General features: G+C 33.5%; 1 pseudogene; it reads right to left on the reverse strand.

The window, feature by feature from the left end:
* Positions 1-10,792: 10,792 nt before the first annotated feature.
* Positions 10,793-12,558, reverse strand: LOC127864389 (uncharacterized; annotated as a pseudogene).
* Between the last annotated feature and the right edge of the window lie 884 nt (positions 12,559-13,442).

Genomic DNA, 13,442 nt, shown 5'->3' on the forward strand with positions numbered 1-13,442 from the left:
CACAGAAATTCTATGTCTTTGACCACATTCATCAGGCTTTAATACTTGGAATGGATTTTCTAACAAAAAATAAGTGTGTTCTGGACTTTGAGAGTTTGCAGTTCAGAGCAAATCAAACCAAAAGATCAATAAACATGATTTCCGCTCCTAAGGTTGGGTTAGCAAGGCTACAGAATAGTTTGACCATAGAGGCATGCTCTCAGGTGTGTGTGCCAATTAAATGTTCAAAGTTTAAAACTGGTCAGGTTGTTTTGGTCGAAGCTGTTAATTCCCTAATGTCAAAAAGCATTGCTTTAGGTAGGGTTGTTGTAAAGCCGACTAATGGCAAGAGTTCATGTTTGCTAATGAATCCCTCACCTTGTGATGTGCATCTTAAAGCAAATACTGTGACTGGAAAACTCATTCCTGTCCATGAGGACTCAATTAGGAAATTAAATGATGATGATGATGATGATGATGATGACGATGATGATGATGATCTGTGCGAACCTGGTGTTCATGTCTTGACAGAAGTTGAGGTGAATACCATTCTCAATGACTTGGGTATTGATGTTGATGGCCAATTTCTTACTATTGAACAGAAACAAAAATTGAAACGGTTTATTGCTTCAAACAGGGATATGTTTGCTAAAGATACATCAGAACTAGGGTGTACTGATTTGCATCATCATAGGATTGAAACTGGTGATGCTGTTTCCACAGCGTCAACCTCCTTATAGAGCGTCCCCTCAGGCTAAGGCAGAAATAGAGTCACAAGTCAAGGATATGTTAGACAATGACATTATTGAACCATCAGATTCCATGTGAAACCCCAGTCATTTTGTGCAGAAAGAGAGATAACACTTTCAGATTTGCAATTGATTATAGGCGTCTCAATGCTGTAACTCAACCAATCAATTTCCCTTTGCCGAGGTTCGAAGATGTTGTTGATTCTGTTTCTGAGCAAAATTCTAAAATTTTCACTGTGTTGGACTTGAAGAGTGGTTTTCACCAAATTCCATTAGACCCTGAGACAAAGCATAAAACAACATTTGTTACACATGAAGGTAGTTATAGTTTCAAACGCCTTCCATATGGTCTTCGAAATGCACCTGTAGCTTTTCAAATGGTAATGGCTCAGGTCTTAAGAGGTATCAATTTCAAATTTGCACTTGTTTATGTTGATGATATCATGATCCACTCTTCTAACTTTGACCAACATTTAGAACATTTAGAGCTAGTTTTCAATAGACTAAGGCAAGCTAATTTAAAATTACAACCCAAAAAGAGCAATTTTGCAGCAAGCCGCGTTGAATATCTTGGACATTTATTCACAAGCACCGGCATTGAGGTCAATCCAAAGAAAATAGAATGTTTTAAAACTTTTCCCAGACCAAAAACCCAACGTAATGTCCGTGAATTTCTTGGTTTATGTAACTACTATAGAAAATTCATAGCAGGCTTTGCAGCAATAGCTAGTCCTCTTAATGAACTCCTTAAGAAAGAAATTCCTTTTAAGTGGACTTACAAATGTGAACTAGCTTTTCAAACATTAAAGGAAAAACTAATTTCAACTCCAATTTTAGTGTTCCCTGACATGTCAAAACCTTTCATTCTCTCTACTGACGCATCTGACTCAGCCATATGCTTTGTGTTAGGTCAGTTAGATGATGAAAAGAAAGAAAGAGTGATTTCTTATGGAGGTCGCTCACTTAGGGGTAACGAACTAAAATGGAGCATTTATGAAAAAGAATTTTTAGCACTTATTGAGGCCATAAGTCAATTCCATCCATACTTAGCAAATTCTAAATTCACTGTTTATACTGACAATATGGGAATGAAATTTATTCAAAATCTCAAAGACTTGACTGGCAGGAAAGGTCGATGGTCTCTTAAGCTGCAAAGTTATGACTTTTACATCATTCACAAACCAGGGCTTAAAATGCCAATGCTGATGCATTAAGCAGACGATCATATGACATTGATCCAACCAGTGCTTCTGTTAATGCAGTTGACTTGAGCAACAAAAAGCATGAATCTAGACAAGTAGAGTTCAGCTATTCTGCTCAAAATTCTGTATTGCATGAGGTGCCCTTGCTGGCGGCGTTGGACATTGTTGATGATGTTGATGATCTGCAGTCTGTTGATTTGCATGATTTTTCATCAGATCTTTCAAAAGAACAATGGGCTTGTTCTGAGTTAAAGGAAATTTTAGATTACCTTGTTCACAAGAAACTGCCAGATGAAACCAAAAATCATCGCTCAATTGTTATAAAGTCTGAGCAGTACTTTCTAAAGGACAATGTCTTGTATCACATCTGTGACCCCAAACACAAGAAAAAGAAACGGGACTCCGAACCTTTTTCACAGGTAGCTGTTTCTAAACACTTAAGGGAAGATGTCATGAAATCCTATCATGAAAAACATGCTCATTTGGGTTTTGATAAAACCTATTTTGCAATTAGAAGCAAGTATTACTGGCCAGGTATGTATGTAGACATTGAAAACCATGTTAATACTTGCATTGTTTGTCAAAAGTCTAAGAGGAATTATGCTAACCATAAAGCCCCTCTCTGTCCTCTGCCAGTTGCATCTCATAGCTTTTCCAGAATTCATGTTGACATTCTTGGACCCCTTCCTGTCACAAAAGACAATCACAAGTACATTTTAGTTGTGGTAGACTCTTTCTCTGGTTGGTGTGAGGCATTTCCACTTCGAACACAGGAAACGTCAGAAGTAACGAAACTTTTATTTGAAGAAATTTTCTTTCGGTATGGCGCTCCAGACATTCTAGTCAGTGACCGTGGCTCAAACTTTCTCTCTAAACTTTTAGCAGCAGTTTGTGAGAAGTTTCAAGTGACTAGACATCACACATCCTCATTTCACCCTCAATCAAATAGTGTAGTTGAGCGTGTAAATGGTAGCCTTGGTCAAGCACTTAGATCTCTATGCAATGATAACCAAGATAATTGGTCAGACTTCATTCCTACAATAATGATGGCTTTCAGGAATTCAGTCTCATCTTCCACTGGCTTCACACCCTTCCAAGTCCACTTTTTTGTAATTCTAAGAAGCCAGGCGAAGTCCTTCAAATGGTCAAATCTAGTATACATATATATCAACGTCGGGCCTACCAATTGATGGACAGAAGACAATGACTGTCATGTGTATATATGTGTCCATTATTGTGTTTGTTACAAATTTAATTTGTTTATATTTTCATATTGTTTGTATGCTTAATATGTTGTATAATTTTGAGTTTCATTACTTAATATGTATGATCAACTGTTTTGATGTATTACTTCTATTCCCTTACAATGCAGGAGCATTGTTTTGCGGGAGGGGGGAAGTTTTCATAGGGATTTGTCCCTTTGCCCCCCAGGTTGTTACTAATATTGAAACTTTCTAATTTTATCAATAACGATTATAAAAGCTTATTGCATATTTCCAATTTTCTCAATAATGCTTATAAAGCTTATTGCATAACTTTACAGTTTCACAGCTGCTTGTGGATCCATGTACAAAGACATTTGTAATAAGCAGTTACTTGAACTAAGAAACCTGTTATAATGCATTCTTACTGATATAATATTACTGGTTGTTATTAACAAGTTTGTCTCGTAGCCTTTGTCATTGTATTGGTACAACACTCCATGCAAATCAACAAACATTTTCATGATGCAATATGTATTACTTATTTATCAAGGTTTCTTTATAATAGTGTTGTTTATTGTGGATTTGATTTGACAACAAATGTTTTCTGTATTGGTTTTCTATAACCACCTGGTAACGCCAATTATGCCATTGTGTCACACCGGTCTTACTGACCTGTGTGAATGCGCGCTAAGCATTGTGGGAAACGGACTTTTTTCCATCATGGCGTTGGTAAACATAATAAACACGGAAGTGAAAAATGGTAATTAATTATTATCAAAAACAGGCCCCATCAAACCGGGCCAGCTGTAATATATACATGGATGCAGTTTGTGCTTCAAAAGAAGCCACTTTTCATGTCAGTCTATTGTTTGTAAGAATCACTAAACACGTAACTTAGACTAACTAAACACGTTGCAAGACTGTATCTTCGAAATAGTAAATAAATCAAAATCATAAATAAATATTTAAATACCTGCTGAAATTTGAGAACGTAAACGATTTAAAATAAACGCTGTGAACATTACAAGGAATCTTACATTTAGGCCTCATGTGTGAGAGGATTAATCAGGGATAAAATAAATGGAGTTCAAAGGATCTAACATTTTGAGGAGGACGTCATGGTACATGTATCTTGGACATTTGGCACTTTCATATATTTATTTAGTAGATACTGAAAATGCTGAATGTGCTAATTGCAACATCAAAGACGAGCAGGTGAGATTTGTACAGCTTTTTTTTTCTTGACATAATGTTGTATGTTTTCCATTTAATTTATAGTCTTATTTATAAGACGCGCAAAGAATTAAGAGATACTTTTTATATGGGCTAAATTCTTTGCTCCAAATATTACCCATATAAAAAGTAGCTTAATATTTAAGAGCGTCAAAAATTTTGACTAATGGTGCTCAATTTTAGCTCGGCTGTTTTCGGGGAAAACCCTAGGTATGGTCATAGCTCGTCGTCAGACGTCCGCGTCGTGCTTAAACCTTTACATCGGCTCTAAAATCAAAGTGCTTCCACCTATAACATTGAAACCTCACATGTATATGCACTGTGATGATTTCTACACACCGCACCCATTTTGGGGTCACTCGGACAAAGGTCAAGGTCACTAACCTCTAAAAACTCTTTTAATAAATTTCATTTATTCAAAACTGCACCGCAGCCTAGCTTGGCACCCATAATGTGGTGCTCTTGTTTATATATAATTTTAAAAATGTATTAATAACCAGAATAGTGTATGCATGTATAAATAAAAAGATACAGCCATGAACAGTGTGTTTTAATTTTTAATAAATATGCTTTGATTGCGTATATGCAAAACAATGAAGTCCATATATTGTTAACTGATTTTTAAAATGTTGAATGTCACACATTACGTACCAGTCTGTTTATGTACCGACACTTTATGTACCACTATCTGACACTTTATGTACCATATTTATAATATAAAGAGATAACTAATTTAATATGAATGTGTGTTATTGATGAAATGTATTTTGTGTGATAGTATTTATGAATTTAGACTTATATATTGGCCATAGATTTTATATTTTGTCAGATTGTCTAAGTGTCACTGAGTGTCTTAGTTTTATTTATTAGCCCAAGTACTTGTAGTACTTAATAAATGATTTATAAGTCTAACCTGAAATTGAAGTAAATTATAAAAATTCATTTGTCTCTTATCTTATCCTGACTAAGGATTATAAAGTCTAAAATGTTTGTATTATATTGTATAATTGAAATGTGATACTTTGAAGAGAAGAGGGAATGACCTTAATGTTCAAACTGTAAAAAAATCAAATTATTTCCTTCTTTAGACTTCAATCATGTTTAGAGAATGACCTTAATTCATTAGGACTGCTATGAATGAATGGACAATAACACCTATATTTTATGTAGGTGGTACATAAATTTTCAAAGTACCTGTAGTACATAAAAGGTCTTGTACATGTACATAAGGTGTTACACCCTAAAATGTTCATGGTATCAGTGTTTCAATAATGTAGTGTTTCTTATTATGTATTGCTTAGGTTGTTTTGTTTCAAATTTCAAATTTGCATTTATTTTAAAGCATTTTCAATCATTTTGTGAATTCCATGTTTTTTGTAATAAGATGAATTATGTTGTACATGGCGTCAAATATTAATTCATGGTCGCTATGGTGTAGAGAATGATGTCCGCTGGGCGTGGGTTTGATCAATACTCTGGGAGTTCTCATTATCGTCTCCATGGACAACAAGTTCTGGTGTACCAAGTAGTAGTAGTAGTAGTAGTAGTAATAGTGGTGGTGCTTGTGGTGGTGGTGGTGGTAGTAGTAGTAGTAGTAGTAGTAGTAGTAGTAGTAGTAGTTGTAGTAGTAGTAGTAGTAGACTAATAGTAGTAGAAGTAAGATCAGTAGTAGTCGTAGTTGTTGTTCTTGTTGTAGTAGTAGATAATTAATTAATTAGTAGTAGTAGTAGTAAGAGTTGTAATGGTTGTGTTTGTATTTGTATTGAATTCTGATAATACAACACAATGATGCTGCTGCTAACGATGATGATGATGAATATGATAATGCTGCTTCTGATTGTGATGATGATTATATGATGGGACTTTCATTGGTATTATAAAATTTGTGAGGTTCAAACACAAAACCTGTTGGATAATAAAACTTCTCATTTTTTGACAAAAGAGCTAGATTGTAGAGTAAAAAATAAGTATAAAATTCCCTAATAGGAAAGCTACCATTACAGGACCATGACTTGTGGGCTTCATCAAAAGCAATGCATGAAACAGTTATATCTCTTTGAAATGCACTCAATATTGCTGTACCAATTGATATGCTCAGAAATGCTTCTGGATGGGCATACATCAATGAATACTTTCCTTCAGTTATTTCTTCTAAAGACACATTAACAACACTGTCGCCCTTAGCAGGAATTCCGGACGCCCCCCCTAAGATGTTCCCTCCCCAGACATTTCCCCCATTTTAGTTTTAGTGCTTACATTACCCCCCACCCACACCCCACAATAAATTTATAATGGTTTGGTTGAAGTATAATCTTGATTTATTATCAAAATGATTATTTTGCTTATGTAATCTTATGTAATTAACTTTTTATATGAAGCAGCTTGTTTGTTGTTTTCTTTGGATTAATCATTCATTATTTTTGTTAAACTGTTTAAGGAGTGCATGTAAATCATTAGTTAGACGTGCATGTTGGTGTACTAAAGGAATACTAGAGGAATACATGGGATATTCTCAAAATCTTACACATGCTATTTTTAATATAATTAAATAGGATCAATTGATGAATTAATTCAGTTTGAGTCAACTTGGGCTGGGTTGTGGAACTATAGTTATTTGTTGTTTTAAATCCAATTAAATAGGGTACTATGTAACTGTCAAAGAAAATATGCATTCATACACATATAAGCCAAGTTTTGGATGTCACTGATATTTTCAATTTCACTAGTACCTAATTAAGACTAATTAAAACAGAATTGGACTTTCCTTGCAAAGTATTTATTATTAATAATAAAATAAGCTAATGTAATCAAAACATATTGATATTTTAATAATTTAACTCAATGATATTAATAATATTTAAATTGCCCCAAAAAAACTAGGGCAGGTAGATAGGAAGGATTTTTTTTGGAAAACCAACAGTGTTGTCAGTGTAAAATATTTGTAAAGCTTCTTCAATTTCAGTTTTACATTTTATGACCTGCAACATATTCTATGCTACTTTATTTTACTATGGTAAGCCATTAACGTGTTATTTATTTTTTAACTATATAATGTGCTAATCTCATATAATGAAATACTACGCCATTTAAAGATGACACCTAATCTAAATTCATTAATACAATAGTTATAATTGTTTTATTGTAACATACTATTCCACTAAAAAATGACCATCATAGAACATCAATGCTGTGCTTATAATAAAATTTTTATTGACTTAATTATTTAAAGAAAAAAATGCGTACTCAGGCACTTATAAAAAAATATATAATAAGAGTGTCAAAATTTAACAAACTGTACAAGTCAATTTGAACTTCTCTTGCAATGCAAATGGAGCCACTTGAAATATCAAATTGTTCCCATACTAGTCGGCAATATAGCTATGACATTGTGTCTATTCAAAACATGCATCAGATACATCTTCTGAATCTTTTTAGGCGGTTTTGAAAACGCTATTTCATTGCAAACGTTCGTCAATAAAGGATACATGTTGTTATACAACCGAAAGTGAAAGTACAGTTTACAAAAAATGAATAAAGAGCGAAATTGTTGAAAACTTACGAAAATTTTAATTGATACTAACATAGGACCGTAAGACTGAACAAAATTATACTTAACTTTTAAATCATAACATGGAAGTTTACTTATAAAGCAAATTCTTCATTCATCCGCGGACTTCTTTGTGTCGTAGTCATAAATGCCTCCAAATGGAGGTGCGTGATGCGTCTAAGTATAGAGGTGACAATAACGTAGTGACGTCACCATTTATGTATAGAATGCAATTATGCAACAAATTCCTAGGTTACACCAAACTAGTATAAAAAGGAAATGCAGACCTCCATCTGTACTGCATTCCTTCTTTGTAAATAAATGGTGTTTTTCTATTTGGCGTTGCAGGTAAGAAACTGATTTTACTACATTATATTTGATTCAATTTGTTTTACTTCAAGTTTCAAATACTTAACTGTTTTATGGTAATATAATTATTTATTCAGAATTTTTGTCAGTTTCAATGATAAGTCAGTTATGAATTTAAATGCAATATAATTAAGTCTGTTAATTTATATTAGTTTAATAATTATGTTTGTTACAGTTTAAGTCAATTCATATTTACTTTAAAAGCGAGTGGCTCTATAGACTTAAATTCCCTATGTAATCGTGTATTAGTGATTTTAAGTAATTTGTGTATTGTATTTGTATATTTGACTGCATTCCTTCTTTGTAAATAAATGGTGTTTTTCTATTTGGCGTTGCAGTCCGGCTTCCTCCTAAACCTCTCACAGAAAAAGTTAAACTACATCAAGGAGTCGTTACATCAAAATTATTCGACTTCAATATTCAAATTTCAAAAGACAATTCAATGAGCAAATCGTATTCCAAATAACTGAATAATATATAAACAAAACGCTTATAAACAAAACACTTCTTAACAACTTATCTTGACAACAAACTCACAACAAAAGTTGTCAAATTATCGTTTCAAGCCCTGTTTGATTCTTTTATTGATAGTGGTGCTGACAAACTATCAACAGAATGTGTTGGTGCAATGAACAAGAACAATATTGGGCGCAAACATAAGTTGCGTTGTGTTGATGAATTTTAATTAGTTTTTATGAGGCTTAGGCTTGGGTTACTTGTAAAAGATTTGGAATTTCGTTTCAAAATCTCTGCTAGTGCAGTATCAAAAAATGTTAAATTCCTGGGTATCGTTTATGTATGAGTGCATGCAATCCCTTATCTTTCTTCCTGATTTATGTACTTTACAAGCACGTGTTCCAAAATGTTTTGAAAAGTTTTCAGATACCAGAGTCTTACTTGACTGTATTGAAGTATAAAGTCTAAGCCCAGCGTCTCTTGAAAACAAATCTTTAACATTCTCTTGTTATAAATCTCATGGTACGTTTAAGGCATTGGCTGGAATCAATACAACTGGTGCGGTTGTCCTTGTATCAAAATGATGGCCTGGATCAACATCAGATGTTCAAATCACAAGAAATAGTGGTCTGTTCGAGCAACTGAACAAAGGAGATGCAGTAATGCTTGACAAAGGGTTTATTCATGTTCAGTCTGACTTAAAACCCTTAGGGGTAAAGCTATACTGTCCCCCATTATATTCAAAAATTCAGTTTAGCAAGACAGAAGTTGAGACAACAAGGAGAATTGCATCTGCACGATACATGTAGAAAGAAAAACGGAGCAAATTAAGAATTTCCGAATATTGCAAGGAGTTATGCCATTGGCTCTCATTGACTGTGCTGATCACTTATTCTTTGTATGCGCAGCACTGACAAATTTATTACCGCCACTTGTTTCGGAATAGAAGCAGAAACCCTCTGCTCAATAATTGTGCGGCTCATTGACTGCACGTGCAGATGAATATTTATATTTTAAAGTACATGTGTATACAAGTCCATGCAACTAGTTGCAAATGCAATCATCCTTCTTGTTTCAACTTCTGTCTTGCATATGACATTTAAACTATAGCTGTTGATTCAAAATGCTTGTCTTGTCTTTATATGTTATTGCAATTTTATATGAACGTGCATAAAACACTATATTATGGACATTGGAATAAGACATCAAACTTGAAATGAAAATCATTTGGGTGATTTTATCATCCAAATCTGTTCATTTTATGTTCTGGATCTATTTTTGTACTATTCTCTCTTTAATTTTAGTAGGATAAGCAACATTTCTTGACTTTTTCATTAAAAGGGATGTTATTTTGTATTTATATTTACTAGTGTGACTAGAAGCTTTATTGTAAGGTTTACATGGTTTCATTTTTTGAGAATTTAAAAAAAAATTCAATTGAACATCCAGTTTTTAAATAAAATCAATTTGTATTTATGATGCATTTATATATGCAAGTGTCTATTTTACTTATTTTGCATTATTGAAATAAACAACACAGTTTAATTTCCAAGATTGATGTCTTATTCCAATTTCACATAATAGTGTGTTATTTTTTATGCTCGACCATTATAAATGACTGAAATATAAATGATTTTGCACATCAAATTAACACTTTTGTGTGCTGGTTTACATTTTTTGTTGAAAATGTCACAATGAGTTCAATGGTAATAGCTACATGTATGTTAATACATTTACTTTTTAGGCCCCCGAATATGGTCATATAGTGATCACAGTCTGTCCGTCCGTCTGTTTGTCGGAAATTATGTCACACTTTGCGTTTAGGTTTGAAAAAATGTGGAAAAAGGGGGCATATGTCATCCTATGGTGACAAGCCTTGTTTATCAAATATTTTTAAATTCTCTGCAAAGTTTAAATGGTATTCAATTAGTTAATATTGCATTTTTATGTTGTTTTGAATATGGACAATTCTTAATATTGAATATAAGGTTTTTGTTTCCTAGCAAAATAGTTTAGGGATGATTTCAACCAAATAGAATTCTTTTAGTTTGTTTAACAGACTTTCCCAGAAAAAGTTCGAAAATGAACAGTTATTAAAGCAAAATCTGTCACAGTATACATGACAAAATGACATTTTTGAATTTTGCAAACACCCATTTGCCCCTGAATTAGGGTAAAATACCTGTGATTCTTCTTCAACTGGATATCCCCATTGGTATCTACATAGCAACAAAACTCTTTACTGTGACAAGCTTCACTTATTTTACTATTTCTCCATTTATATGGACATTTGATCTCAATTAAGTATTTGTCAGACCCAGAGCTGACTAGACCATATGGACTAGCACCAAGGTAGACATTGTCAGTGCAAACAACTAAGCCCATGTCAGAGACAACAATATTTGTCTTTTCTTTTAGTTTTGTGTATGCTATGTATCTTTTCTTTGCGAATGTTTCATGTTTTCTACCCCATGCCACAGCATTGTTGTCAAAAGATTTGTTTTCACCAAACACTTTTTTTACAATGTTTTCTGAATTAGTTGTGATCATTTTAGTGCTTACATCATGAAACAAGGAGGCAGTAATTCTAATTTTTTGGGAAAAGTCCATAATGTGTTTTCATGTTGACCTTTTGTCCTAGATTCAATTTCATCTATTATCTCATTGGTGCAAAGGGACAAAAAATGGTCAAAATCTGGCTTAGACATGTTTTCGCTTTTCAAAGTACTTAATAAATCAATGTATCTGTCAGATTTATAAACAATGTGTTTGGTTGTTTCAACCTCTTCAAAATTTGAAATGTTGAGGTCACTTTGTACATCACAATGATGGTCTTCAGCTGGTGGCAAAATGTCAAATAATGCAGCCCTTGAGTTATTCCCAAGCTTTGCACACAAAGTGTCTCTAAATGAGATGCTGTCTACAATGTATTTAGCCGTTTTCTTTTCTTTTACCTTCAGAGAATTCTCATATCTAACACGCTTGAAATTTATGTCCCGCAAAAGTTTTAGATTTTTCGTTAATATTTCAACAGTTCATATTCAATATCCCGAAACGTTTAAATACGAAGCCTTTATGTTAAAGATCAATATTACAGCTGTTACATTCACTTATAAAACATAATATTAACGAAAAATCTAAAATTTTAGCGAGACATGCATTGCTTTTCAATAACAGCGCAACTATAATGGTTATAATCATTCTTGAAACATTTAAATTTAGCACTACGATATCCTTTGTTCATTTGAATAAATAAAATGACGTGCATATTTGTACGTACTAATAAACTATAATATATAGAGAACAATTGTTGGATTCGGTGGATTATCGATTTTAAAATGATATTATGTTGGAAAAATGATAATGTCTATTAAATTGTTATATTTTGAGACAATACTAACATATTTAACACATATTGTGTATTTTTTTATTAAACATTGCAGAAAAAGTGTCGATATTGCCTGTATTCGTCCATATCCGCACTTTTCGGTCAATCCGTGGATAGGAGTCATATTCGCATTTTAGACGGACCGCTTTTTACCCGGGATACTCGTGATACCTTCCCGAATGGGAGACAGCTTCTTAATTACGAAAATCCAGAATACCAAAATACGAAGACTGACTCTTGTTTGCTCTCGACTTATGTCCAATTTATCTAGCATTACAATTTTGTAGGTGCTTCTTTATAACCCCATGTTTCTTGTATATTTCCAGCACATTGTCGTTACTCCCAGCGCCATGATGGCTGTGTTCTTAGCCAGCACGACCAAAGACCATGACACTGTTGGACCATTGTTGTCAAGGTAGGGAGAATTCATCTTAATTTAAGATGTATAAAGACTCAGATAAAACTGATATCTTTAAACAAATCACAGTGTCTTAATTTCATCCACGCAAAAAAAGACTACTTTTTTCAGTAGACCATTGTGATGCCATAATGATCAATATAGGAAGATTTGGCCAAAGATTGTGCCATTCATTAATAAACCTGGATCCTGCACAAAGAAGGCTGTCCTGTTAATTGGTATGATGGCTACTTGGGGGGGGGGAAAGGTAGATGTTTATTGATTTCCAGGTTGAAATGTCAAAGCTGGTCATCAGCTTAACTGGTATGCTGGTTTAACTTGGGAGGAAAGGAAGATGTATATTCATTAAGAGGTCATCTGGTCAAAGGTCGCATTTTTTAATTTGTTTTTTCTTCAGTACATCGACAATGCTCAACTTATGATAATATAAATTAGTATGCTGATTAGTCTTGAGAAAATTATGTTTTTAAACAAAAAGAATATGTCAATGTCACAGAATATTAAAAAAGAAACAAACAGAAAAACAAATGCACATTGTTATATACAACTTGGCCTCAAGTCGGTGCTGCTAACATATGTTTAATTTACACCACTTTTCCATGTAAAAAGTATAAGTTTGACCTCCATGCAAAATTAATTAATGCAAGTTGACAAAGCTCTGACAATATTATTACGTTAGTAAAACATAGCTTTTTTAACCAGGATTTCCGAAGGAAAAAACTGGTTATTAGATTGGCGAATGTCTGCGGGCTGGCGGGCTGGCGGGCGGGCGGAACAAGCTTGTGCGAGCCATAACTTTGTCGTCCATTGTTAGATTTTAAAATCATTTGGCACATTTGTTCAACATCATTAGACGGTGTGTCGCGCGAAAGAAATACGTCGATATCTCCAAGGTC

Source organism: Dreissena polymorpha, chromosome 1 (assembly GCF_020536995.1).
Source record: "Dreissena polymorpha isolate Duluth1 chromosome 1, UMN_Dpol_1.0, whole genome shotgun sequence".
NCBI lineage: Eukaryota > Metazoa > Mollusca > Bivalvia > Myida > Dreissenidae > Dreissena > Dreissena polymorpha.